Source organism: Neofelis nebulosa, chromosome 1, assembly GCF_028018385.1.
Source record: "Neofelis nebulosa isolate mNeoNeb1 chromosome 1, mNeoNeb1.pri, whole genome shotgun sequence".
NCBI classification, from domain to species: Eukaryota; Metazoa; Chordata; class Mammalia; order Carnivora; family Felidae; genus Neofelis; species Neofelis nebulosa.
The window spans coordinates 102146142-102170074 of record NC_080782.1 but is presented as its reverse complement, the minus strand read 5'-3'; the positions used below and the strand labels follow the sequence as shown (position 1 = coordinate 102170074).

Genomic DNA, 23933 nt, shown 5'->3' with positions numbered 1-23933 from the left:
ATGATAGTCAAATAATAAGAAAAAAAATAGCTCAATTAAAAAATGATAGTCAAATAATAAGAAAAAAAATAGCTCAATTAAAAAATGAGCATGGAATTTGAATAGACATTTCTTCAAAGAAGGTATATAAATGACCAATGAGCACTTGGAAAGATGCTCAACATTGTTAACCATCAGAGATGAAAGCTGAAACTACAAGGAGGTATCATATCATATTAGCCAGGATGGCTATAAAAATTAAAAAAAAAAACACAGAAACTAACAAGTGTTGGTAAAGAAATAGAGAAATTGTAACCTTCGTGCATTGCTGATGGGAATGTAAAATGGTGCAGTCACTTTGGAAAACAATATGGAAGCCCCTCAAAAAGTTAAACACAGTTACTCTATAACTCAGTAATACCCACTCCTAGCTATATCCCCAAGAGAAATGAAACCAGATCTTCACGCAAAAACTTGTACATGAAAGTTCATAGCAGCACTATTCATAATAGCCAAGAAGTGGAAACAACCCAAGTGTTCCTCAACAGATGAGTGGATAAACAAAATGTGGTATACTCGTGCAAGAAAATATTGTTCTGCCACGAAAAGGAATGAAGTTCTGATACATACTACATGAGTGAACCTTGAGAACAGTATGCTAATACATCTCAATAAAGCTGTTATTAAGAAAAAAAGTGTCTATGTGTCAATATCCCAACTTGAGGAAAAGCATGGGGAGAGGAAACAAACTTGGGGATGAAAGACTCAACTTCACCCCTTATTTGCTCTATGACCTTGTAAAAAATCCCCTTAACCCATTTGACGCTTGGTTTCCTCATTTGAAATATAGGGAAAATGAATCCCCCTTGAAGTGTTTTCTGTCAGAGAAGATACTGTCTGCAAACCTACAGATTGCTATTTCATTGTTAGCCGTAACATGAAGGTCTTGAATTTTTCTCTGAAATGGTCATTCTTTTTCTGTAAGATTTGAGCTGCTTAAGAGTAGCCGAGTCAGTTTTGTAGATTCTGTTCCTTGCCACTGGCCCTTAGTGCTTAACAGTGTTTAGTAGAGTAAATACTCCATAAACTTACTCATCCGTTGAGCAGCGGTTGTAGGCCTGGGTTATAAACATAAGCAAGACTTAACTGTCCCCTCAGGAAGGTCAGTCAATTGGGGGAGGGGTAGGAGAACAGATATCTGAATTTATAACTATAAAGCAGGTACATGTAATCGTAGTAAGATGAGCAGGTGATCATGTGTGCACATCCAACCTTTCCAACATACGTCTCCTGGAAATAAAAGTTGAGGACTTTGATGGATTGGGGAATCTGTGTCTCTCGCCATTGAATCCCGCATACTTCCAACAGAAGGAAAGGGTTGAACATGGTTCAAAAGGATTTCTAAAAATGTATGATGTTAGCTATTTAAGGAAATAAAAACATCACTAACATATGATTGCTAGTAGAATGGGAACTTGAAAAATATCATATTTCCACAGCGAGGGGCCATTCTTAGCTCACCCGCTTTCCTGGTAACCTCTCGATTATTTTGTCTTAAAAACCCTAATAAAAACATCATGTAATTCCTTCCAATAGTGGGTTCAAAGCAAAGCAATGGAGTGGATCAGCTATGTATTTTCTCGGTTATTCATAGGGCTAAAGCCCCACGAGGGAGGCATTAGATGGACCTACTTCTATTAGGTCATATGTTGTTTATAATGAGTTTCTGAAAATCCAGTTGTCTTTTCTCAGGACCCCAGGATGTTATTACCAAAAACATACATTTCAGAACCTCTCCACCTCCCAAACCCTGCTCAAAAGGAGCCTTGCTGTATCTTTGGAGTCTCAATATTGAAATATTTCCGTTGATGAGTACTTGGCATAGCAGGTTTCAAAACCTTGGTATTCGGAATCGCTTGCTAATGTTTTCTTAAATTACATCCTCTTGTGGGTCCATCAAATCCTGTAGTTATTACAAATAAATAAATGGAGTTTCTCTTCATGATGTAAACCAGCTTTCAATGAAGTCATCGAGGGGAAGTTTGGTTTGGATGAGAGCATCGCCTACCCAGGGCAAGCGCTGCTTTCCGCTTGCTGGGAGCTGGAGGCGCTGGTCAGCAGCTGCTCTCAGGCGACCGAGTAGAGCAAACTCCTGCTGTTTCATTTCTTGTTGTAACTTCCAGCAGGAAATTCCGTATTTTCAAATGCTTCTTTTCCCAAAAGTCCTGTGTGTGTGGTGACCACGGCCCAGCCACCCTGGAGCTGCTTGAAGACAGACAGTGTATTGGTGCTCACTCCCCACATCCCCACCCCAATGTGGACCATGCTAGAGGCCCTAGGGCAATCCTACAGCGTGTAGGTGCCCCCAAAGCTGACGTGTCTTGCCCTAAGCCACAAGGCCCCGGTCTTCCCCAAGCACAATGGGAAATCCATTATTGAGGATGAAAGGGAGGTGGGATAAGAAGGTTTACTCCCAGGAGAGCAGCAGAGACTCTCGGGGCTCATCCTCGGTACACTTCTGGGACACCACCTGGGAGGTAGACATTCTGGTGGACCCACCTCATGGGGAGTGGTAAGCAGGCAGTGTCCTGAATACCTGCGGGCAGCCCCACCCTCCACGGTGGCACGAGGCAGAAGGTACCCCCATATCGGCGTGGAAGTAATTCCCACTCACGGACACAGTTTGGGTCTGGAGAGCTGTCTCACAGCATTTCTTGGCTGGATAATTTCCTTTTCTGCTTCTTGAAATGTAAGGCAGGGTCTCCTCTGTGCAGGGCCTCTCTTTCCCACCTCTCCCCCACAAAAATGCTTTCCCTATGTGCCTAGTAATAGGGAAATATACTTCTTAAATCATAATAGAGAAGTGTTGTCTAGTATTTGGGGCATAATTGAGAGCCAGAAATATAAGGTTAATGCTGTTGCTTCAGTGATATGTATAGATTGTTGTTGCGTTTCTTCATTCTTTTCCTTATTCATATGGTGGAAACTGCTACCTTATAAGGGTGTCAAACAGCTCCTGGACTCAGGGTCTTGCCTTTTGATTGCCTTCAGATTTGCATCGGTAGCTAAATGGAAATTAATCAGAGCTAGATAGCTTAAGGCTATCAAGTGGCTTCAGAGTAAAAGGCTGATTTTAAGTGAGGAGTTTGCTATTGTGTTGTTCCATAACCAAGTAAGAGAAAGAGAAATGAAAATGCCGAATTCACCAGTGCCCCTATTCTCTCAATATAAATGCGCCTGCTGGGATTCAATAGAAAGCGAAAGGCAGCGCAGTGCAGTGGTTAGGAACATGTGCCCTGAAATCAGAGAGACTTGAGCTCAAATCCCTGCTCTGTACATTTACCACCATTTATCTTGGGAAACTCACCACTTTGAGCCTCAGATTGCACATCTCCAAGACCAGGATCAACACTACCTACCCTACAACAGCAAGTAAGGTTTGATAGCGTGCTTATAACAATTGGCACATGGCAGGCTCCCAGTGATCAGTCATTAAGCTTCGCTTCACCTTGAAGTTCAGCTTTGCCGCCTACCCAGGAACCAAGGCTTCACACCATTATACACATTGTCTTCCCCCCTCTGGAAGGTAAGACCCACAAGGCAGAGATTTTCATTTCCTTTATTTATAACCATTTCCTCAGTACCCACGACAATGTTCGAAACCTGGGAGATCCTCAAGAACTAAATAAATTCACTCATTCATTTGGTTTCCATGCAACAAATTTTCACTGAATACCTACGCGCCAGGCAACGTGTGCTAGACAATGTGCACAACTCAAAATAACAAGTCCCTTGAGGGACGATGAGATACCATCTCGTGTAGAGATGTGAGGCTCAGGCAAAAGAACTAAAGGTTGCTTTCAGGGAGTGCCCAAGAGCAACACTGGGTGGTGTGAGAGCCAACAGAGACCTTCACACGACAAGGGGCTCGTGGGATGAGCGGGTCAGTGTGGGCTTTGCATAGAAGCAGGTGTGGAGTTAGGGCTCCAGCCTCCTCCTAAAGAAGGCAACACCAGGGTACATCGTAGAGGGCTCAGTTAGGTACCTGGGTCTCTTTATGGGTCCAGTAAGACTAGTTCTGAGGGCTGGTAATATGCTCACAAGTTTTTGAGAAATGATTGGAAAGCAATTAGTAATTCTATTTTTTATTCCGATTGCTAACAAAAGAAAAAATTCCACGTCTTGGTAAATACTGATCAGCAATCCCATAAACTCATAAAAAACAAAACTCTATTTCACATGACAAGTTTTCTGCCCCTGGAAAATTTGCAGAATGACCAAAGGAGAGAATAAACTGATCTTGAACTTCATGGGCTCATGATCCACCAGTAAACGTACTGGCATTTTTACAGCCCCAAGCCTCCCTGCCCCTTGTTGGTTTTTAGAATGTTCCTGCCTTCAGCTTATCAGGTCTGAGACCTGACAGGCTCCTTCCTTCCTTCCTTCCTTCCTTCCTTCCTTCCTTCCTTCCTTCCTTCCTTCCTTCCTTCCTTCCTTTTTAAGATTTATTTATTTGTGAGAGAGAGAGAACAAGAAGGGAAGGGGCAGAGAGAGGAGAGGGACAGAAGATCCGCAGTGAGCTCTTGCACTGACAGCAGCAAGCCCAACGTGGGGTTCAAACTCATGAGGCATGAGATCATGACCTAAGCTCAAGTCAGAGGCTCAACCAACTGAGCCACCCAGGTGCCTCTGACAGGCCTCTTTCTAATTTTCCCTGATATGAGATGCTTGCCTTTTGCCTTGATTCTTTGATTTCCCTCCTTTTCCTGACAAGAACATCACTGAGTCCCAAACTCCACAGGTTGAACCACAGGGTGAGTTGGGGCTCAGTGGGCTAGAGGCATTCCTGCAGAGTCCTTTGTGTTTCCTGATGGCTTGCCTCCTTTCCCCACAGCCCTTGGTCTCACCTCCACATCTGAGAGATGGCCAGGGAGAAGCCCATGATGCCTACATCTGCCTGGGTGCTTACCCATCACCCCAAGAAGCCAGACGTCCCCAACGGCCCTCTCACTAGGACTCATCCCCACAGAGCCAGGTATATTCCCGCTTGAGCCAAGTATATCCCCCCAACTCCCCACCTTGCACACTCCCAGACACCTTCACCCAGTGCTCTCTGGAATGCACAGCTAATCATCAATAGAATCCCCCAAATCCTCTATTTCTCCTCTAAACGTTCCTTCACCTTCTGCTTCAGGTGGGAGCCTGATCCCCTCTAAGGGAACTGCTTCCCTACAGCTCCCTCAGGGGTTCTGGCACAGGGACAGATGTCTTCTTCCTTTCCAGAGGATTGTCTCTTCTCCTTCAAACATCAGACTATGGCCTCCAGGTCATTCCTTGAAGATTCTGCCCCAGGTTCATGATCTCTCTCTGCAACATCACTCCTGCCCTGATTCAATGTCCTGGCCCCTTAGTTATTTGATTTCTTTTCTTCCAGTGATCTTGTCCTATGCATACCTCCCATATTCTCGATTCCAACCTTCCCCCACTACCAGTTACCACTCCTATATTTCTAGCTCACTCCTCTAATCTTCCAACACCAATAAATCCTGGAATCCACCAGGATCCCCAACTTACATCCCTTCTTACCACCCTTCCTCTGCCACATAGCATCACCTCCCTCCTTACCCAGCACAGAGCCCATGATCTGTCACACATCCTAACTCCCTTCCCCCTCACCTTGCTTAGGGCTCAACAGGAAAAAACCCAACCCTGTAAAATCCAGTTCTCCACCCACTGATCATCTGCTCTCAAGCACGTAAAACATGCCATACTCTCTTAGATTTTATTTTCCAATGAGGAATATCTTAGACAAGGATTGCAGCACAAGTAGTATTTTGGGAGATGATCCTAAGAAACATCAGAAGAGTCAGGAAGTAAGACAGGGGATGAAAGAAAACCAATAAAGGATTACTAATAAGCAAATTATCTCTGTGGACAACTGGGGAACCCCAGTGGGGAATGCTGCCCAATGTGTTGAACATACCTCAAAACTACTCCAGCTGAATGCTGTGGGAGCTGGCGTATTTATCCACCAAAGCCCGGTCCATCATTGGTTGAGAACTGCTTCAGAGGCACAGTAAGTCTTTAGCGCACCCTGATTACGCAGTGTGTAGGCAGCGTGTGCTCCCACAGCCAGAACAAAGCCCTGAGGCAGCACATTGGAAATGCATGCAGTCATTGTGGGAAGGTGAGTGCCTGCAGGTCACCCCCCACCCCAAGCAACGTCTGCACTTACTGACCAGTTTCCACCTGAGATAGGCCATTAATGCTACCTGACAACCTTGTTGCATTCCTCCAGGGAGCTCCGTCCCTCTCTCACACGCTCCTGGAAAACTCTTTCTCGCTTCTTCCTCGCTCCTTAAACTACCAAGCTCCCCCAGCCTTTGACCTTGCTTCTTCCTTCATGGAAATAACCAAAGCCATCAGAACACAAGCGCATGCCCTCCCACCAGCACACCCACTCTACCTGCCCCTGTACCTATTCCTTCTGCCATCCTCCTATTGACCGTGAATGAGCTCAGCATTATCATCTCCAACACCGAGCCCTCCACCTGGGTGCCGTTAGCCCCATCCCTTCTCCCTACTCAAGGTCAGCACCCCTGTATTTGCTTCGCCCTGCCTGCCTCATCTGTGTTCCCGTATTAGCATCCAAACCTTCTGTAACTTCTCCCATCTCAAAACAAAACAAAAACAAAATCCAGAGACCAATCCATTTCTTTACTCTCCTTTACAGCAAAACTCTTGAAAAAATTTGTGTATTCCTGCTGTCTCTAATTCCTTTTTTCCCATTCGCTTTATCTAACTTAGAAACAATTTACCATGAAAGTTTTCAATCATACATAAAAATAAAGAATATTATAATGAACCCCACAATCACATCACCCAAATTTAATAATTATGAATGCGATACTTACTTGCTTCATTCTTTTTTTCCCTTGCTGAAGTATTTCAAAGCAATCACAGATAACATGACATTTCACTGTTCAATATTTTGTTGTTTTTTTTTTTTAATTTTTTTTTCAACGTTTTTAATTTATTTTTGGGACAGAGAGAGACAGAGCATGAACGGGGGAGGGGCAGAGAGAGAGGGAGACACAGAATCGGAAACAGGCTCCAGGCTCCGAGCCATCAGCCCAGAACCTGACGCGGGGCTCGAACTCACGGACCGCGAGATCGTGACCTGGCTGAAGTCGGAGGCTTAACCGACTGCGCCACCCAGGCGCCCCTCACTGTTCAATATTTTGAAATGCATCTGTAAAGACATGAAAAATTTTCTTACATAACTTCAATAGTAGGTAAGAACAATGAGGTAACACCATTGTAATATATATTGTGTAACAATAATTATGCCTGTTCTCTCCTAAAACCAACCCTGCCCAGGTTTTTTTGTCCCCACTATTCCACACAAACTTTCTTACCTTAACATTCATGACCAATAAGCCCAATGGCCATTTCTCCCTGGTAGGAGAAATGTTTGGCATTTGCTTCACATTAGGCACTCCCTTAGAACACAGGACTTTCAGTGCTAAGACATGGAGAGGCCTGGGCAAATCAGGACAGTTGGTTGCCCTATTTCTCAGTTTTTATCCTCCTCAACTTTTCAGGAGCAATTGACAGAGGTGATTACTCCTTTCTTCTTGAACAACACTCTTTTCTTGTCTACTGGGACCCCACTCTCCCTTGGCTGTCCCACTCCCTCTCTGGCCGCTGTGCACCTGTCCGACCTCTGAATGTTGGCACAGCCCAGAAGTCTCTGTTCACAGGCCCTTTTCATCTTTCTTCACTTTCAAGTCTTTAAATACCATGTAAACACTGATAACTCGCGGTTTTCTATCCCCAACCCAGACCTCTTGCCTACATGCAGACTCTTATTCAACTGACTCCTTGGCATCTTCCCTTGGAAGTCTCAAAGGCATCTCAGGCTTCGGAGTTCAAAAGCAAATTCTTGATCTCTCTTTGAAAACCACCTCTTCTTACAGCCCTCTTTATGACAGTAAATGGCAAATGCCTTCTTCTATCTACTCAGAGTAAAAATCTTGGAGTCATCTTTGACTCCTCTCTCTTACGCTTACTAAAATCTACTAGCAAATCTTATTTTCTTTCAAAAATCGGTGACAGTCTAAGGACTCACTTTCCCCATTTGCTCAAATTATTGCAACAGTCTGCTAACTGGTGTCCCTCTGTCATTCAATGATCCCTTTTACCATGCTAAGATGTTCTGAGTTTTATGTCCTTACGTTAAAGCTTGAGAAATGTAAGAATCATGTATTAATAGAAGTGTGAAAGTATTTCCCCATGATTCTATCCTAGAGGGATATATTAGGTCATAGGCATAATATTGACGCTCTTTTAACGTTTGATTTTACAAAGAATCTATCCTAGGCTGTGTCTAGAGAGCCATAATTAAAAGATTGAGTTGTCTAAGACTGTGGAATACTTTTTCCACATTTCTCTATTTTTTAGAAGAAGCTATATTGCACATGAAACAAATAACTGGGTCATGTCCATTTCAATCCTGTTTTACTGACACAGACTTTAATAATTTTTAGAATACTTTATAAACTTGTATTAAAATGCACATTTCTCATATTAAGAAGCCGGAGAATATGAGAGGAACCCAACTGCTGGCCTCTATTCAGTGTGCCCACCCCTTGAAGCCAAATTTTCTGGAGGTAGGGGTGCCTAACTGTAGCAACTATTCTTATGTTTTAGCTCTTCATTACGAATAGTGCCTCTCACAAAGTGATTTCTCTGCTGTCCCAGCAGATCATTAATTTTAGCATTGCATTGCGGTCTCTATTTTAGAAATCTTTCTTTAAAAAGAATCACTCCTAATTTTTAGAGGAATTTCTGAAAAACTAACATGACAATTGTTTCATTGCCATGAAAAATAATGTTTCTAATTATCTTTCCCCAGAAGCTCCCCAGCAAACACAGCTGTGATTATTCATAATTCTCAATAATCAATAAAATATTGGCCAAGCACTTTATTACTAGGATTACATGCAAAGAGGCATGGAGAATGTTATCTGTGGTGTAGCCACCAAGAGTTCTAAGAAAAACCTCCTGCCACCACAAAATCGTGGTGACTACTATAGAGACAGACTTCCCTTCTCCTAAAACCATGCTGACTTGCTCTGCACATATAAAAAGCCGAGTTAATCGTCCGAGAAACCAGTGGGGAAAGAGCAGCTCCTTGAGGCAGGCTGTGTCTTCTGTCCGGACCTCCTCCCTCCTCCTTCTGGAGAAAGGGCAGACTGTGCCTTGGCCGTCACACTTCCTCCATTCTTTCCAATTCCCGGAAGTCACAACATGCCTCCACGTGCAGTTACCCAGCTCCTGATCATGGAACTGGGCTCAGTCTTCCAAGGCTGTCACGATAACTGTGATCTCTTCCACAACGTGAAAGGACTTCCACCAATTCCTAACTGCCCACGGAACTCTTCCCTGGGTTTGTTTGGCCATATGTCCTCAGGGGGGCCTGAGCCATTGGAAAACTTACAATGTGGCCCAGCAGGACCCGTGTCTTTGGTCCAGCGTGATCACGGAAGACCTTTTTCAGCCATCGGGGTTCAACACTGTTTAGAAGAACGCAAGTGGCAAGAGAGGCCACAGCAAAGCAAACAGCCCACTGAATGATGTCGCCTGACACGCTCTCCCCAGGACAATGCAACTGGCTGCATGTGCAGGATGGTGGGCATGTGCTCATGGGAAACACATCCTCTGTAGATGCTGATGAATCACACAGAGGTTCTGTGCCACCCTTCTCATACCTGAAGCGCTAATCACCCATTATTATCTTTTGACAGGAGAAAATGGCTGAAGACCCCCACACACACACACAACTAAGAAGGTTTACGAAGCCTGCCTTACCTAATTTGACTCAGATTCACTGTATAAATACTCCATGTCACTTTCTCTCCACAGAAACAATCAAGTCTGGGGTGCCTGGGTGGCTCAGTCTGTTAAGCACCCGACTTCGGCTCAGGTCACGAACTTGCAGTCCATGGGTTTGAACCCCGCAACAGGCTCTGTGCTGACAGCTCAGAGCCTGGAACCCGCTTCATATTCTGTGTCTCCCTCTCTCTCTGCCCCTCCCCCACTTGTGCTCTCTCTCTCAAAAATAAATAAACATTAAAAAATTTTTTAAAAAAGAAAGAATCAAGTCTGCATAACCAAACTGAGCAAGACAGCTAGTAGCAGTTTCAGATATTCTTTTATTTTTTTTCATTTTTTTTTTTGAGGGAGAGAGAGAGAGAGAAAGTGGGGGAGAGGCAGAGAGAGGGGGACAGAAGATCCGAAGCGGGCTCTGGATGGACAGCAGCAAGCCCCATGCAGGGCTCGAACTCATGAACCATGAAATCACAACCTGAGTCGAAGTCAGACGCTCAACCACCTGAGCCACACAGGCACCCCTTCAGATATTCCTTTGGCTCATATTAGATATCACCTCTGCCAGAACTCCCACAAAATTAAGGTCTCATTGTAAATACACAATCATTTCACTACAGATAACTGGACACCCTCTTTCAGAGAGAAGCTATTGTTCAGTTTTGTTTGTTTCAAGTGAGTTTCTGTATTTCAAAGAAAAGAAACAGTGGCTGATTGTTTGTCTACCTAGCATCTGTTCCCCTTTCCTAATTAGCAGTCTGATTTCTTTTTTGGGAAATAACTCTTTCCCCCGTGTGTAGTTTGGGTGGGACGACTACCTGCTGTCACAGAAGCTGAGAGACTAGATACTATTTTCTCCTATGGCATATCCGCGATAAAAACCCAACCAACTGGATGCCTCTTCTCAAGACCGTGACTCTTGAACGACCCAAGGGTGGCAACCTTGCCTTATCCAGACCATTACAGCTATGGCATCATTCCCAGACCACAGGCTTCCTCACTCTGGAGCAGTCTTGGTTTCCACCTGCCTCCATGCCCGTTTCTTCAGGCTCCCTGTCAATCTGGGAACACCAGAGAGCTGCTAAAAAATTCCCCTTCTCTTGGGTCATCCAGAATTCCTGCCTCTTGCCTACACCACAACACTCTGACTTACCCACTAACACAATTGAGGAAAACATACTTCTGACCCCACAAACACCTTCTATTCGGCCTGCGGGCAAGAGAGAAGCTCAGTGAGCTGCTGATTAGTAGGGTTACGTGTGTCCATAAATGTGCAGATAGGTGGCCAGGCCTGCTCTACTGGCACTCCGTGTGGACCATACGATGGCAGGGCTCTGATAGGAATCACTGGAATATTCTTAACCCACTTGACCGACCCAGGCTCTGCTTGTCAGTTAAAAAAAGTAAATCAAGAGCCTTTGTTTTTATTAACCAACCTAAACTACGTGGGTCCGGTTGAGACAGCACAACTTAGTGGCATCAGACTTTCAGCACGCCTGCTTACGAACCTTTGGGAGGTTGAAATTTCCCTTTCCCTCCCAGCACTAGTATTATAAAAGGCTTCCCATGTTACCTGTCCTTCAGGGTCATGCGTGGGAATAAAAATGTTCCTGGACGTGCTCATCTGAAATGGGTGAAAGGTTCGGGAATACCCACGTGGCAGGCAGGAAAGAATGCCATTCACCAAGGCAGCAAAGCACAAAGTCGTGAGTGGGAGGCGGGCATGGAGGGACATGAGGCTCACGGCCAGGGGTCCTCAGCATGTGGCCACAGTGAGTGCCTGAGCGGCCACTTATATGAGGTTTATACCCCGAGAAATCCTCACACCTCACAGCTTGATAGATGTGTGGATTCCACACCAGGCCACTTGTGTGGCAGTGCCTGCTGAAGAGGGGACAGGCCGAAGAAGGGCAAACTGAGGGGTCCTATCTATCAGATAATAGAGGCATCTCTTGGCTCAAGGCTTCGGCTTATGACAGCAGCAAAACAAAACAAGACAAACACACAAAAACAAATGGCCCAAGTTGGCATTTTGCTGAGCCTTATTTATCAGTCAGTGCCTCAAACCAGCCACCCTGGTGCTTTCCAACAGTTGAGAAATACAGCTCCCACAGGGAGTGGCTCACAGGACCAGTGTTGCCAGAGACAGGGTGGGGATTTGAGATCTCTATCTAGATCAACCAAACCCCAAAGACCAAATACGTAGCGCAGGCACGTAAAGGAACATTCAGAACTGAATACCCATTGGAGTCTCGACGGATGGACACTGAAGCGCAGAGATGTGGCCAGAAGGTAGGAGAAAAGATGCGCCAATAGGTCCGTCTAAACCGCAGGTCTGAGGTGTGCAAATATTTGAACAAGGTTCCCAGCTGGCTCAGGGAGGGAAGCAAGAAGGAAATGGGGCTGTTTCCTGGAGACATGAGTTCATTCATTGAGTTCCATTTTTTCATGGAGATAAAATTCACCGTTCTAAAGTGTACAATTGAGTGAGTTTTGTATACTCTTAATGTTCAGTAACCACCACCACTAATTCCAGAAAATTTCTATCACCCCAAAAAGAAACCCCATGCCCACTAGCAGTCATTCCCCCATGTTCCTCCCCCCAACTCCAGGCAATCACAAATCTACCTTCTGACTGTGTGAATTTGCCTCTCTGGGTATTTCATCTGAATGGAATCATACAATCTGTGGCCTTTTGTGTCTGGCTTCTTCCACTGAGAGTGCTTCCAAGGTTCGTCCTTGTTCTAGCACATGTCCACACTTACTCTCTTCACAGCTGAGTAATATTCCAGTGCGTGGACATACCGCATTTGTTGCCCCATTCAGTAGCTCATGAACATACGGATTGTTTCCACTTTTTGGCTACTGTGGATAGTGTTGCTGTGAACATCTGTGTACAAGTTTGATTGTGAAGATATGTTTTCAGTTCTCTTGGGTATATACCTAGGAGTGGAATGGCTGGGTCCTAGAGTCCCTTTACGTCTTAAAACTCTTATCTTCAGGGAAGGAGTATGGGGCAAAATGGCAACAGTGCCGTCCTTGGCTGCCACGCTCTTGGATGTGAGGCCAGAGGCGCAGAGGGAGGGTGCCATGTGACGGTGTGACGTGAGTCCTTGGTGCCTACAGGAGTGTGGTGGTAACCACAGTCTCTCCCTGAAAAGGGCAAGTAGAAGGTGACGTGGCAAAGGAAGCCAGGCGAGAATCCGAGCGAGGACCCTTGCAGGGAACATCCACTGCCTCCTGCTTGTCAGCTTAGCTCCTCCCAGGGGTCTGCTGTCCTATCCACATTCCTTCCACTGCTGTTCTTTCCAGAAGCAGCAAAATATGGGTCAGGTAGTCAGGGGAATAGGTGCAAAGAACTGATAAGATTTTGTAAGATACCACCCTGATGTCTTCGTTGGGCTGCTAAAGCCAACTACATAGATTATGTGGCTTATAAACAATAGAAAGTTATTTCTCACCATTCTAGAAGCTGAAAGCCCAAGGTCAGGGTGCCATCATGGTGGGATTCTGGTGACAGTCCTCTCCCAGGTTGCAGACCACCATTTTCTCACTGTGACCTCACGTGGCAGAGGGAACGTTTCTTCAGTCTCTTTTACAAGGGCGTTGATCCTATTCGCAGGGCCCCACCCCGTGACCTAATCTTTCTTCCCTTTGTCATTATGCTCTGTGGTGACAGTCCAGAGTTTGGACGCCCTGCAAACACTCTGCCTTGGTCCAGCTCATGTCCAAATTTCCCTTCTGACATAAGAGCAATTTAGTGATGTTCCTGGCACCTTGTGAAACAATGCACGCTATGACATTTCTGACCTAAAACAATGCTCTTCTGTGCCTTCCCCTTCCTTCCTTCTGCAAACTGCTACCCTGGCCAAAACTGGCCAGAAGAGAAGGCACACCTTTCTGCCAATCTAAGTTTGTCTTCTTCTAACTTGTCAGGCTATTTGAGTTCCTTTCCTCCCATAAATCCCAAAGGTACCGTTGCAGTAGTTCAAATGGATTCTCACCCTAAAAGTGCAGATGCCGAGGAAACCCACAGGATGACGACAAGGCTGGTCTTCTGTTGTGGTGGTAGTGAAGACTGAATGTTGTTTGTAGAGCTAATTAAAATGAAAAACAGAGAGTCTCCCTAATGTTAGGTTTGAAGGTAGCTGTCTGGGGGGAGACTTGCCTTATCGTGCGCCTCCAGTCGGCACAGATCTAGCCTAGGTGGCTCACAAAGCTGGCAGGTAAAAGGGCCCTACTCATTTTAAACACCGTTTTCCAATGCCTAACTTTACATGGTGGGTGCTCTGCTAGGAGAAAGGGATACAAAAGTGATTAAAACACTATTCTTGTCCTCAAGGAATTTATAATATTAATAGAAATATGTGAGGGAATCTGGTATGTCGGGCAAAAGAGAAAAGTTGAAGATTCCGGGGAAGATTTCGGGGAAAAGGGGACAGAGCCAGTACAGGCCAAGATCACTTAGCCTCATCGAGCGCCCTGAGGCTGGAAAGTCAGCAAGCCATATTCCTTCTGCTTTGACCACTGCGGTGGGAGGGGGAGAGGGAAGACTAGTTCTGTGGATCTAATGAGCCCACCTGCACCTTTCCTTGTGGCCTTAAACTCCGCAGATAGTCCCCTCTCTAAACGCTACTAAAACCACAAACCCTAGATAATTCCTAGGGTGGAATTATTTGCTTGGAAGGCTAGTGGCTTCTTTCAGAAAAGTGTCTATCTCTATAACTGATTGAATCAAGTGAATCCCTACAGTCTATGGTAGGGATTCTACTGTATTCTAATTCTAAAGGCATTGATGACCCAAATATTTATATACCTTTCAAAATTTTTTAAAGTTTATTTCTTGTTGAGAGAGACAGAGACAGCATGAGTGGAGGAGGAGCAGAGAGAGAGGATCCCAAACAGCCTCCATGCTGCCAGCACAGAGCCTGATGTGGGGCTCGAACTCAGGGAACCTTGAAATCATGACCTGAGCCAAAATCAAGAGTCGGACGCCTAACCGACTGAGCCACCCAGGCATCCCCAAATATTTATATTAATACATTTAAGCAAGAGGGTGCTGGGGTGCAGTAAGAGCGTCTATGAAAGGCAGTTCCCTCACAGGCCCCGCAGCAGGAAGAGCACAGGGCCAGCCTGGAAGGGGCCACCACAGCGTACTGTAGCTTGGAGGCATTTCTTCTACCAACAGTTGGGACTTCAGCAAATTTTTCAGTTCCTTGTCAAGTGCTCTGAAGCATTTCAGTCCCAGAGCCGTGTCTGGGGTCAGCTCTGGTGCTGTCTGCTGTCGGTCTGGGAGACACTATGGGGATGACGGGCCATCGGGGAAAAGGTGCTTTGTGAAGGACACAGCACGTCGTCACTGACTGCTTTGGAGTAATGTTTTACGCCCTTGGGAACGTTCATCTGAAACTACCTGGTAAACATGGACCTTCTCGCAGCTGCTGGAAGGTAAGCATCCCTCTTTGAGGAGACTGAAGGAATTCTCCCAGAGTCTGAGGGTGAGCTCCAGAGGCAGGACTGGAAATCCATTCGTGGCCCCAGTTTCTTGAAACGCTGCTCACTTGCTTCACACCCTCATCCTCCTCTTGGAGAAGCAGGGAAGGCAAAGCCAGGAGGCTTTCACTGCTTAAACTGTTAACTAGCATTTTCCCGAAATGTGTTTCTGGTTAGTTTAAAGAAGGATAAACAAGATTTAATAGCTGGCAATGAATCACATTTTTTTTTTCTCCCTAAATGCTATTTGGATCCACTCAAACGCCTGTCATTCTACTTTTGTACAAATAAATAAATCTCCTTTTCTTTGGTGCATTTTTCTCTGTCCTGCATTTCCTAAAATACAATTTGTTTGACGGATGAGTTAAGCAGTTCTGAGGTTTGTTTTTGGCTCTGTAGGCAACTGGGTTGTTTTCTCATCATAATTCAGTAGGACAAGGTTACCACCCCACAAACACTAACACCTCATTTAGAACCAGAAGCATCCCCCCCCGCCCCCCCCACACACACAGAAGAAAGCAGTTGCTGGTGTTCTTGGTATAAGTTTCCGTTTACATCTGTAGTTTCCTTCCATCGACATCTCTGCCCTGCCCCTCCCCTTTCCTCCTGTTTTAGTTTTGCGGGGGGTTCGGGCATGCACACACGTTCTGAAGTGTCACTGCAGACAGACAGAAAGTAAACTTGAAAGGAAGGACAAGGAGGCCCGTCATGTGCTCAGGCTTGGGGTTCTGGACCAGAAAACTGATAAATAGGGACCAACCTCACTATAACCTGAAAGCAAAATTACCCAGAGTATTTTTTTTCTGCGACGCAAACCACATAATCATGATTTTTTCTTTATGTGAAAAAGTTGCACAGGAACTAACCTTATGTGTTTTTGAAAGTCATTGTACTGGAGGGAAACAAATGTTCTCCGCATAGTCTCAGAATCAAGGTGACGTTTCTCTTGGTTTCCAGTCACCAGCTGAACAGAGAAGTGCCTTTTAAATAACTGCCCATCATAAGAAAAGATGAGCCAGGTCTAGAAAAGTATGTCAAAGTTCTCGTTTTTAAGTTCTCACTAGTGCAGGGTCTGTGAGCCTGTTTCAAATGATCTATCAGTGCTTCTCATAATCAGAAATGTCATTGCCCAGGAAAGAGGCAGAAGATTCCAAGAGAGGGAGGCAAACCCAGAACCCAGAGGTGGGCTCCTTTTTCTGCTGCTTTGCTGGGTGGCTGGGGAATGAAGAGGAAGGAGCAGGTTTCCACCCAAGAGTTGCCCTGCCGACCTCCCTCTCTCCCATTCCAGCTGTCCAAGCTTCTCCACAAAGTCTGGAAGCAATATGGCCTCACCTGAAGATTATTTCCCCAAGGTTTTCAGATTTCTTTCAATTACAATACTGTTTGAGTCTGCTTTTTAGTACTTGCTATATTGTATTGCAATAATCTGTTCGCAAGCCTATAATTATCTCCAGAGTAAGGACATTACCATCTTTGGATCTCCTGGTATCTATCACAGAGCATGTAATAACACAAATGAGTGGGGGCATGAAGGAAAGAATACTCAACAGCACTGACTAATAATCAAGTTCCTAAAAAATGGCAATAATGAGATGTAATAGTCCATTTCCCTTTCCAACTGTCATTTATCAGCCATCTATAATGAAATATGTAATTTTTAAAAAGTAACATTAAGGCTATGATTCCTAGTAAGTTTCGTGAAGTTTTGAAAACTGCTTCATGGGATGCCCACTGGGCCTGGGGTTTAGGAAATGCAAACTAGGAGTTCTTGGCCCAGGCCAGTCGTTCTCAAACTTGAGTGTGCATCAGAATCACCCAAAGGGCTTCTTAGAACAGATTGCTGGGCCTCACTCGCAGAGGTTCTGGTCCAGTAGGTTTGGGGAAATGCTGATGCTGCTGGTCTGGGGACCACAATTTGATGAGAGAACAAGCAGGGGTGGTGGGTGCTGAGTCTGTAGTTCTTATGCTGACCAAACTGCATGACATCTAATAGGCCATTCGCCCATCTTGTGGTGGCTCGGGTAGGTGGGAAGGACAATGAATGGCATCTCTAACCCACAGAGCACTTCAGAGCACGAACGCTGGGTCACTTACACAATCACGCCTTTCTCAACCCGTTTTATAGGGATTGAGGCTAATGGTGGGAAAAGAAGTAAAAATGATGATGCTTTGGAAAATCAGAAGTACTACACAGAAATGTGCTGTTTTAACCTCGCAAAGATCTTCACTTTGTACTGGGCTTTCCCACTGGGGCTTGCCTGCATTGGCCTTCTTAGCATAGAAATACTGACGTTAATTTAGTGGAACAAACTCCCTGCGTTAGGAAACGTGAAAAATGGCTGAAAACATTCACGTATCGGGGTTTACGTCCTGGGGGAAGTACACAATTTTCCGGGCATTCTATTAAACTGATACAGAAGGACTGGCATCTGTTCAGTATCTGTGCATATGTCTCTACCCACTGATGCTACAGCCACCAGGGTTGTTTCCTGGGGATCTGCTGGCAGCCCTGACTCCGACATTAATCAACTTGACATCTGGAACCAACCTGAGGCACCCCATCTGATTGTCACAGATGCCTTTACTTTTCAGCTGTCAGCGAAGAGATTATTCAGTTAAGGATGCCAGGTCTACACCACACAATCTGTGTGGAGGAGGGCCGAGTGGTGTATTAAAAAGAGAGCTGAATAATCTGGGAGTGTGGGCAAGACAAAAATTTCCCTCGGTAATCTGTCAACTCAGACCTACACCAGGAAAGCATTTTGCCTGCAGCAGCAAAATTACTGTGGTCGGGGAGACCAGGCTAGATTATGCTCTACATATCCTTGGAGTGCATATTTTGCCCATTTTTGCAAACTACAATCCTCCTTGACCTAACTAAATAACAGCAGCAGCTACTTTCAAAACCGTTTAGCCCCCCTTGGTCTGTTGCAGCCAGGCCCGCATTCTTCAGGAGTCTGGGGAAAGATGTGGACACCTCTTCTTGGGTGAGTTTCAAAGAAGACTGGACACTGCTTAGAGACTAGCAACCTAGTCACTGTCATTATCACGACAGCGGCATGGGATGGGGCTGATAGGCACAACCTCAGTTACATACCTTTTTGATTTTAGCATCCCGTGTGTTCTAATATGGAAAATGAGGCCCAGGACATTATCCAGAAGAACTGCTTGTTGGCAATTGCTCTGTGATGTGTTCGGATGAAGCAGGCAATAAGGAGTCAAATTTCACTTCATGAGGGAGAAAAAAAAAAAAAAAGCTCTGTAGATAACACTGTAAATCAGCCAGGAGACAAATGTCTGCCTGGATTGTCACCCACCATTTCATGGCATTGATTTCTCAAAGCCTGAAACTGTAAAGGACCCAATCCAGAGCGGAAGGGCATCTTGGCGTCCCATGTTTGCTGATTTAATTTTCCTCTCTGAACACACGCAGCCCCATAATTAGAACATTTACCAACCATAAATACAATTTAAACTCTGTACATGTGTGCCTACATGTGCGGAGAAGTTTAAGCTGAGATACGGTTTCAATAAAAACAATCCTGCGCTGATTAGAATGTGTAAAGAGGAAATCTGTTTATACCACAATCTACTCAAAACTTGTGTTGGCAGCAACACTCTTGGCTAATAAATGTCAATAGCAAAGCTACATGGAGAGTATGAATTAAACTGCTCACAATCTGGAGATTCAGAGCTCAGTCTAGAGTGATATGTCCAACTAATTCCACTACGTCTGTCGTGAAGAAATGCCATCCATAAGCCCTTGGCGAAAACACAGACTGCTAACGGACGGGGCCTGCTTAGCGCTGTTTGTCCTGCTGTTGAGTTCAAGTCCACCCTCAAAAGGAAAGGAGTTCTCGGGGCGCCTGGGTGGCGCAGTCGGTTAAGCGTCCGACTTCAGCCAGGTCACGATCTCGCAGTCCGTGAGTTCGAGCCCCGCGTCGGGCTCTGGGCTGATGGCTCGGAGCCTGGAGCCTGTTTCCGATTCTGTGTCTCCCTCTCTCTCTGCCCCTCCCCCGTTCATGCTCTGTCTCTCTCTGTCCCAAAAATAAATAAAAAAAAAAAAAACGTTGAAAAAAAAAAATTTAAAAAAAAAAAAAAAAAAAAAAGGAAAGGAGTTCTCAGAGGAAACTGCAGAGCCCTGCAATGTTTTGGAAGGGGGTTCATATTTATTCACCTTCTCTTAAAGATAACACTGGTAGCACGAGGAATGAGATTAACAGAATGATTAAAAACCAACAGGGCATTTAATTTTTTTGATGTTCTATTTCTCATTTCCTGTGATTTTATAAGAATTAGCAATCGGGGCACCTGGGTGGCTCAGTCGGTTGGGCGTCCAACTTCGGCTCAGGTCATGATCTCGTGGTCTGTGAGTTCGAGCCCCATGTTTGGTTCTGTGCTGACAGCTCAGAGCCTGGAGCCTGCTTTGGATTCTGTGTCTCCCTCTCTCTGACCCTCCCCCATTCATGCTCTGTCTCTCTCTCTGTCAAAAATAAATAAACATTAAAAAAATTTTTTTAAAGAATTAGCAATCGAACACTGTCCATTGAGTCCATCTACACACCTATTCATCCGGAAAAAGAGCAGCCCTGGTCTGATCAGTGCAACATCCCCTGACTGTCGACAGGACTCAGGACAGCCCTTCATCATACTCAAGAACTGGAAGGGAGAGGAAAAACACAAGTCAAGGAACTGAAGGTGGTGAAAAATCACAAGGGACTAATGGGCACCATATGCAAGGGTAGAGTGAAGGTGTGGGATGAGACAGCCCCCTGGGAGGGGTAAATGTGTCCCTCCTGTAGCGAACTTTTAAAGAACCACCTTAGGATAAAGTAGGCATGACCAGCCATACAGGTGAGAGTCATAGAAAGATTTCTGGGTGATCAACAGCCTTCTCCTTCAGGTTGGCTAGGGAGTAATCTACATTTTTTGAGCTGGAAGGAAAGGAGTGGGGGCAGCTTACCTGTAATAATGATAATAAAAACAACAATAATAACAGCAAATATGTACTACATGCCAGACACTGTTCTAAGCCCTTGACATTTATTAACTCATTAAATCATAACAAAAACAACCCTAGGAAGTATTACTACTACCCCCATTTTACAGATGAAGAAACCGAAGAACTGACGTGCAAGAACTTCCCAAGGTCGTCCAGTCAGTGAACGGTGAAAGCAGACTAAGGCAGCTCATTCAGAGCCACATGCTTTAGCTTGAGTCTCTGCTGCCTCTCGAAAGCGCTGATACCCAGTATATTGAGCACTGTTCTAAGCAGGCTCCAGATACCCTTGCTTATAAGGAGCACTCCATTCTGCCTCTTGACATGGCTGACAAAAGTCAACTGAGTATACCATGTCCCCTGTACCCTTTCCTTTTGTCCCATTACGCTTGCTCTAACTCTGGAGTCGGCCAGAAGCCCTGTTACACTCCAGAGTGACTAAGTTTGTATTTGTGTGGCCCTAGCCTGTCAGATGGAATGCAAATGCAGCCCCACCCTCAGACCAAGTGCCTATCCTTCTCCAGGTTTTTCAGGCATTCACTCAGATCTGACTTGAGGTTGAGGAAGGCTGTGTGCACCCATGGAAAGACAAAGAGAGAGTACAGGCAATTTTTTTCTGGTAATTCAGATTCAAGAAAACCTCCAGACAGCTGTCAGGTCATTGACAGAGCACTTGCAATATATTTAATCGGTTCTTTCACTTGTGTTATTTCACTTAATTCTCATAACAACTCAGTGAGGCAGCCAATGTGATCTCTGATTTTAGTGGGAAAAAGACTTAAGATTCAAGAAAAGGTTACGTGACTTGATCATACATCAAGTAAAAAATACAGCTGGGACCCAAAATCCATGTCTATATCATGGTGCTGAACTCAAAACAATCTTTCCTTCAGCACTTTGTAAATAACAACAGCAGCTGTAACTAACTAATCTAACTAACTAACCAGAGCCTTGCCCTCAGCTGATAGGATAAGAGCAATTAGTAGCTGGAATGGACACCTTGGCTATATTCATTCGGGCAGCCAGGACGTCCACACAAGGTGGGGTAGGTTCCACGTAGCTTCAGGCCCATAACCCCTCTTCTAGGATGAGATCTGTCTCCACACCGCGCCCTGGAGTGCATTTCTAGGGAGCTGGAGGCAAAGGGTCTTCAACAAGGGGCCCTCCTCTGTAAAATACCATTCCTCTTGTTCTCCTGAAAGCCCTGGTTAGCTGACCTTTCAGGCACGATGAAAGATAGCTTTTTTTGGTTTATTTTCCCCAGACAGTTGGAGGAATGTTGTTCTGGGCCAGTGTTCAGTGGGTTTGTGTTTTTGTTGCTGTGTGGTGCTTTGCTATAGTGGTATTACCATATTTTGGAAGTTTTCTAAATCATTGCCCATGCACCCAGGGGTGACTATTAAAATGATGAGAACATTTTTATAAATCATAAAAATAAATACATGTACAAAAGCACAGTTAGTAAAATGGACAAAGCTAACTCAGCTTAAAAAAAAAAAAAACCTGAAAGTATTTCTTTCAGAATCTGAGTTTTGTGCCTAAAAGGAAGTCCATGGGGAAAAAAGTATACATTTTAAGGGAAAAAAAACAAGTGAACGTGAATAACACGATAAATGGTAAATGCTGACTTGGATTGTTTATTTTATCTTTGTATCTAGATGGAAGAAATACAGATATAAAAAAGCAAGCATGTATGCATTAAGAATAACTATAATGCTATGTCTTATTTATGTATAATCATTCTTTTGCTAGAATCAAACCATGCATGACAATTTTTTTCTTTTTAAGTTGCTTTTTAAAAAATGCTCGTTTTGTTCTTTCTCATCCAATAGCTATGATCTTTATCATATCTGAAGGCCTATCAGCATAAGAGATTATGGCCAGAACCTGCTAAGAACATTCAGAAGCTAGAACTTCTGGACCGTCTGCTCACCCCCTCTTTGTCCTTCTCCCATCCACTGCTTCCACCCACGCCGTCCACTGCTCTGCCAAGATCTCGGCCTCTACTAGTTGAGGGCTTCCCTGGCTGCACATAAACCAAATTCTTGTCTCCCTGGGCATCCCTGAAAACACACTTAAGTGGTTTCCCAAAACAGAAGAAACTGATTGCCAAATACTCCATGTGCTGGGCAAAATTTCAACGAGCAAATGAATACATAGAGGAAATAAAAATTAAGTGCTTAATAGCTCATTAATGGGTAACTGTTTACAGGTTGACAGTCATTTTAAAACGTCTGTTTTCCTTTAGAGATTTTAGGGGCAGGCAGGGCTTTTGGCCTTCATGTGGGGAGGGGGAGACCGGAAAGTGAGTGTGGAGAGCTTCTCACTTGTGGGGCTCCTCCAGGCTCTTTAAGGCTAGCCAACTAGTAGTGCTGACCCTGGCCTGGGTTCCTGTCTCCTAGCACAGGGGCAGGGCAGATTCAATGGCATAGGGTCATTATGGATGATTACAGTTATAGATCTTGGGCAAGATCTAAGGAAAGCAGGCTTCAGACCAGTTGAACTTAAACTAGCTTTGTTCTCAATGCCAAAGTAGATGGGCTGTGAGAGTCACCCTACTACATCCCACATTATTAGTGGCGGGGAATGTCTTCCCACAGTGTAATACTATGCGGAGGCAGGTGGTCCTAGAGTGAGCCTTCTGCCACCTATAGAATTGATAAGACTATGATCACTAATGGAACATTCAGTTCTCTGTGTGTGTGGTCTGAAAAATCAAACCAAAGCCTGTGTTATGGGGAGGTGGGGGGAGAGGGCCAACAGAATCAAAACAGCAACTGTATCCAAATTTTTTTTTTAACTTTGTCAAACGCATGTGGAGTATTAGAATCAAACAGTTTTCTCAAGGAGAAACAATTATTTTGCTTTCAAACACCAACCAGGTAAAAACAGTCTCAAAACCAATTAGAAATGCAGGGGCTTTTCCACCGTGGTTATTCTTTCCAGTCACATACAAAATTACAAGTACTTTCTAGAAATTACTCACACACAATTAAGTCCTTTAGATTCATCCTGTGATGGGGGCAGTCTTATTGGGCAATGTTTGTCCTGGAACAGCTGTTGAGATCCTAGCAGGAGAAAAACCCACATGATTCTTTAGCTCATAATCCGGTTAGTTTATTTTCTCGAGATTACCTGTGGGCATCACGTTGATGCAAATAGTAACACAAGTAGCTCCTGGATGACAGCCAGAAAATGGAGCTCCCCCTAACCTCACCACAGGTGGAGAACGATCAGACAATATATTTGGACTTTCCCTCCCCACCACACTCCTACAAACACGCAGACATACACCATGAACTCCAGATTTGCCCTTAATGTCATCTCCTGGTGCCACTGCAAGCACAGAAGGGGCAGGAAAAGAAAGACAATAGCTGAGCCACACCCGTCTGGCTACTGACTTCCTAGCCTCCTCTTCTAGCTTTCTCTCTGACAGGACCTCAGCATCACTTGGGTCTTGGGAAGCTGGTGGCTTCCTCATTCTGTTCCCTCAGCAATACTATGCAAGCCCTTCCTACTGCCTCCTACTCCTACTTTCTGCTTCCTACTAGATAAGGATATTCTAAGTTTT

At 44.8% G+C, this 23933-nt stretch overlaps 1 long non-coding RNA gene across 2 annotated transcripts; it reads right to left on the bottom strand.

Annotated features, from left to right (window-relative positions):
* Positions 1-7205: 7205 nt before the first annotated feature.
* On the bottom strand, positions 7206-23519 carry LOC131511805 (uncharacterized). Of its 2 annotated transcripts, XR_009261751.1 has the most exons (4): positions 23349-23519; positions 19928-20022; positions 18461-18591; positions 7206-7231 (listed from the first exon to the last, which is right to left on the bottom strand). It is a non-coding gene; the product is annotated as an uncharacterized LOC131511805 (long non-coding RNA). The 2 variants fall into 2 exon arrangements; XR_009261743.1 differs by lacking the exon at positions 7206-7231 and having other exon boundaries at positions 17649-18591.
* Between the last annotated feature and the right edge of the window lie 414 nt (positions 23520-23933).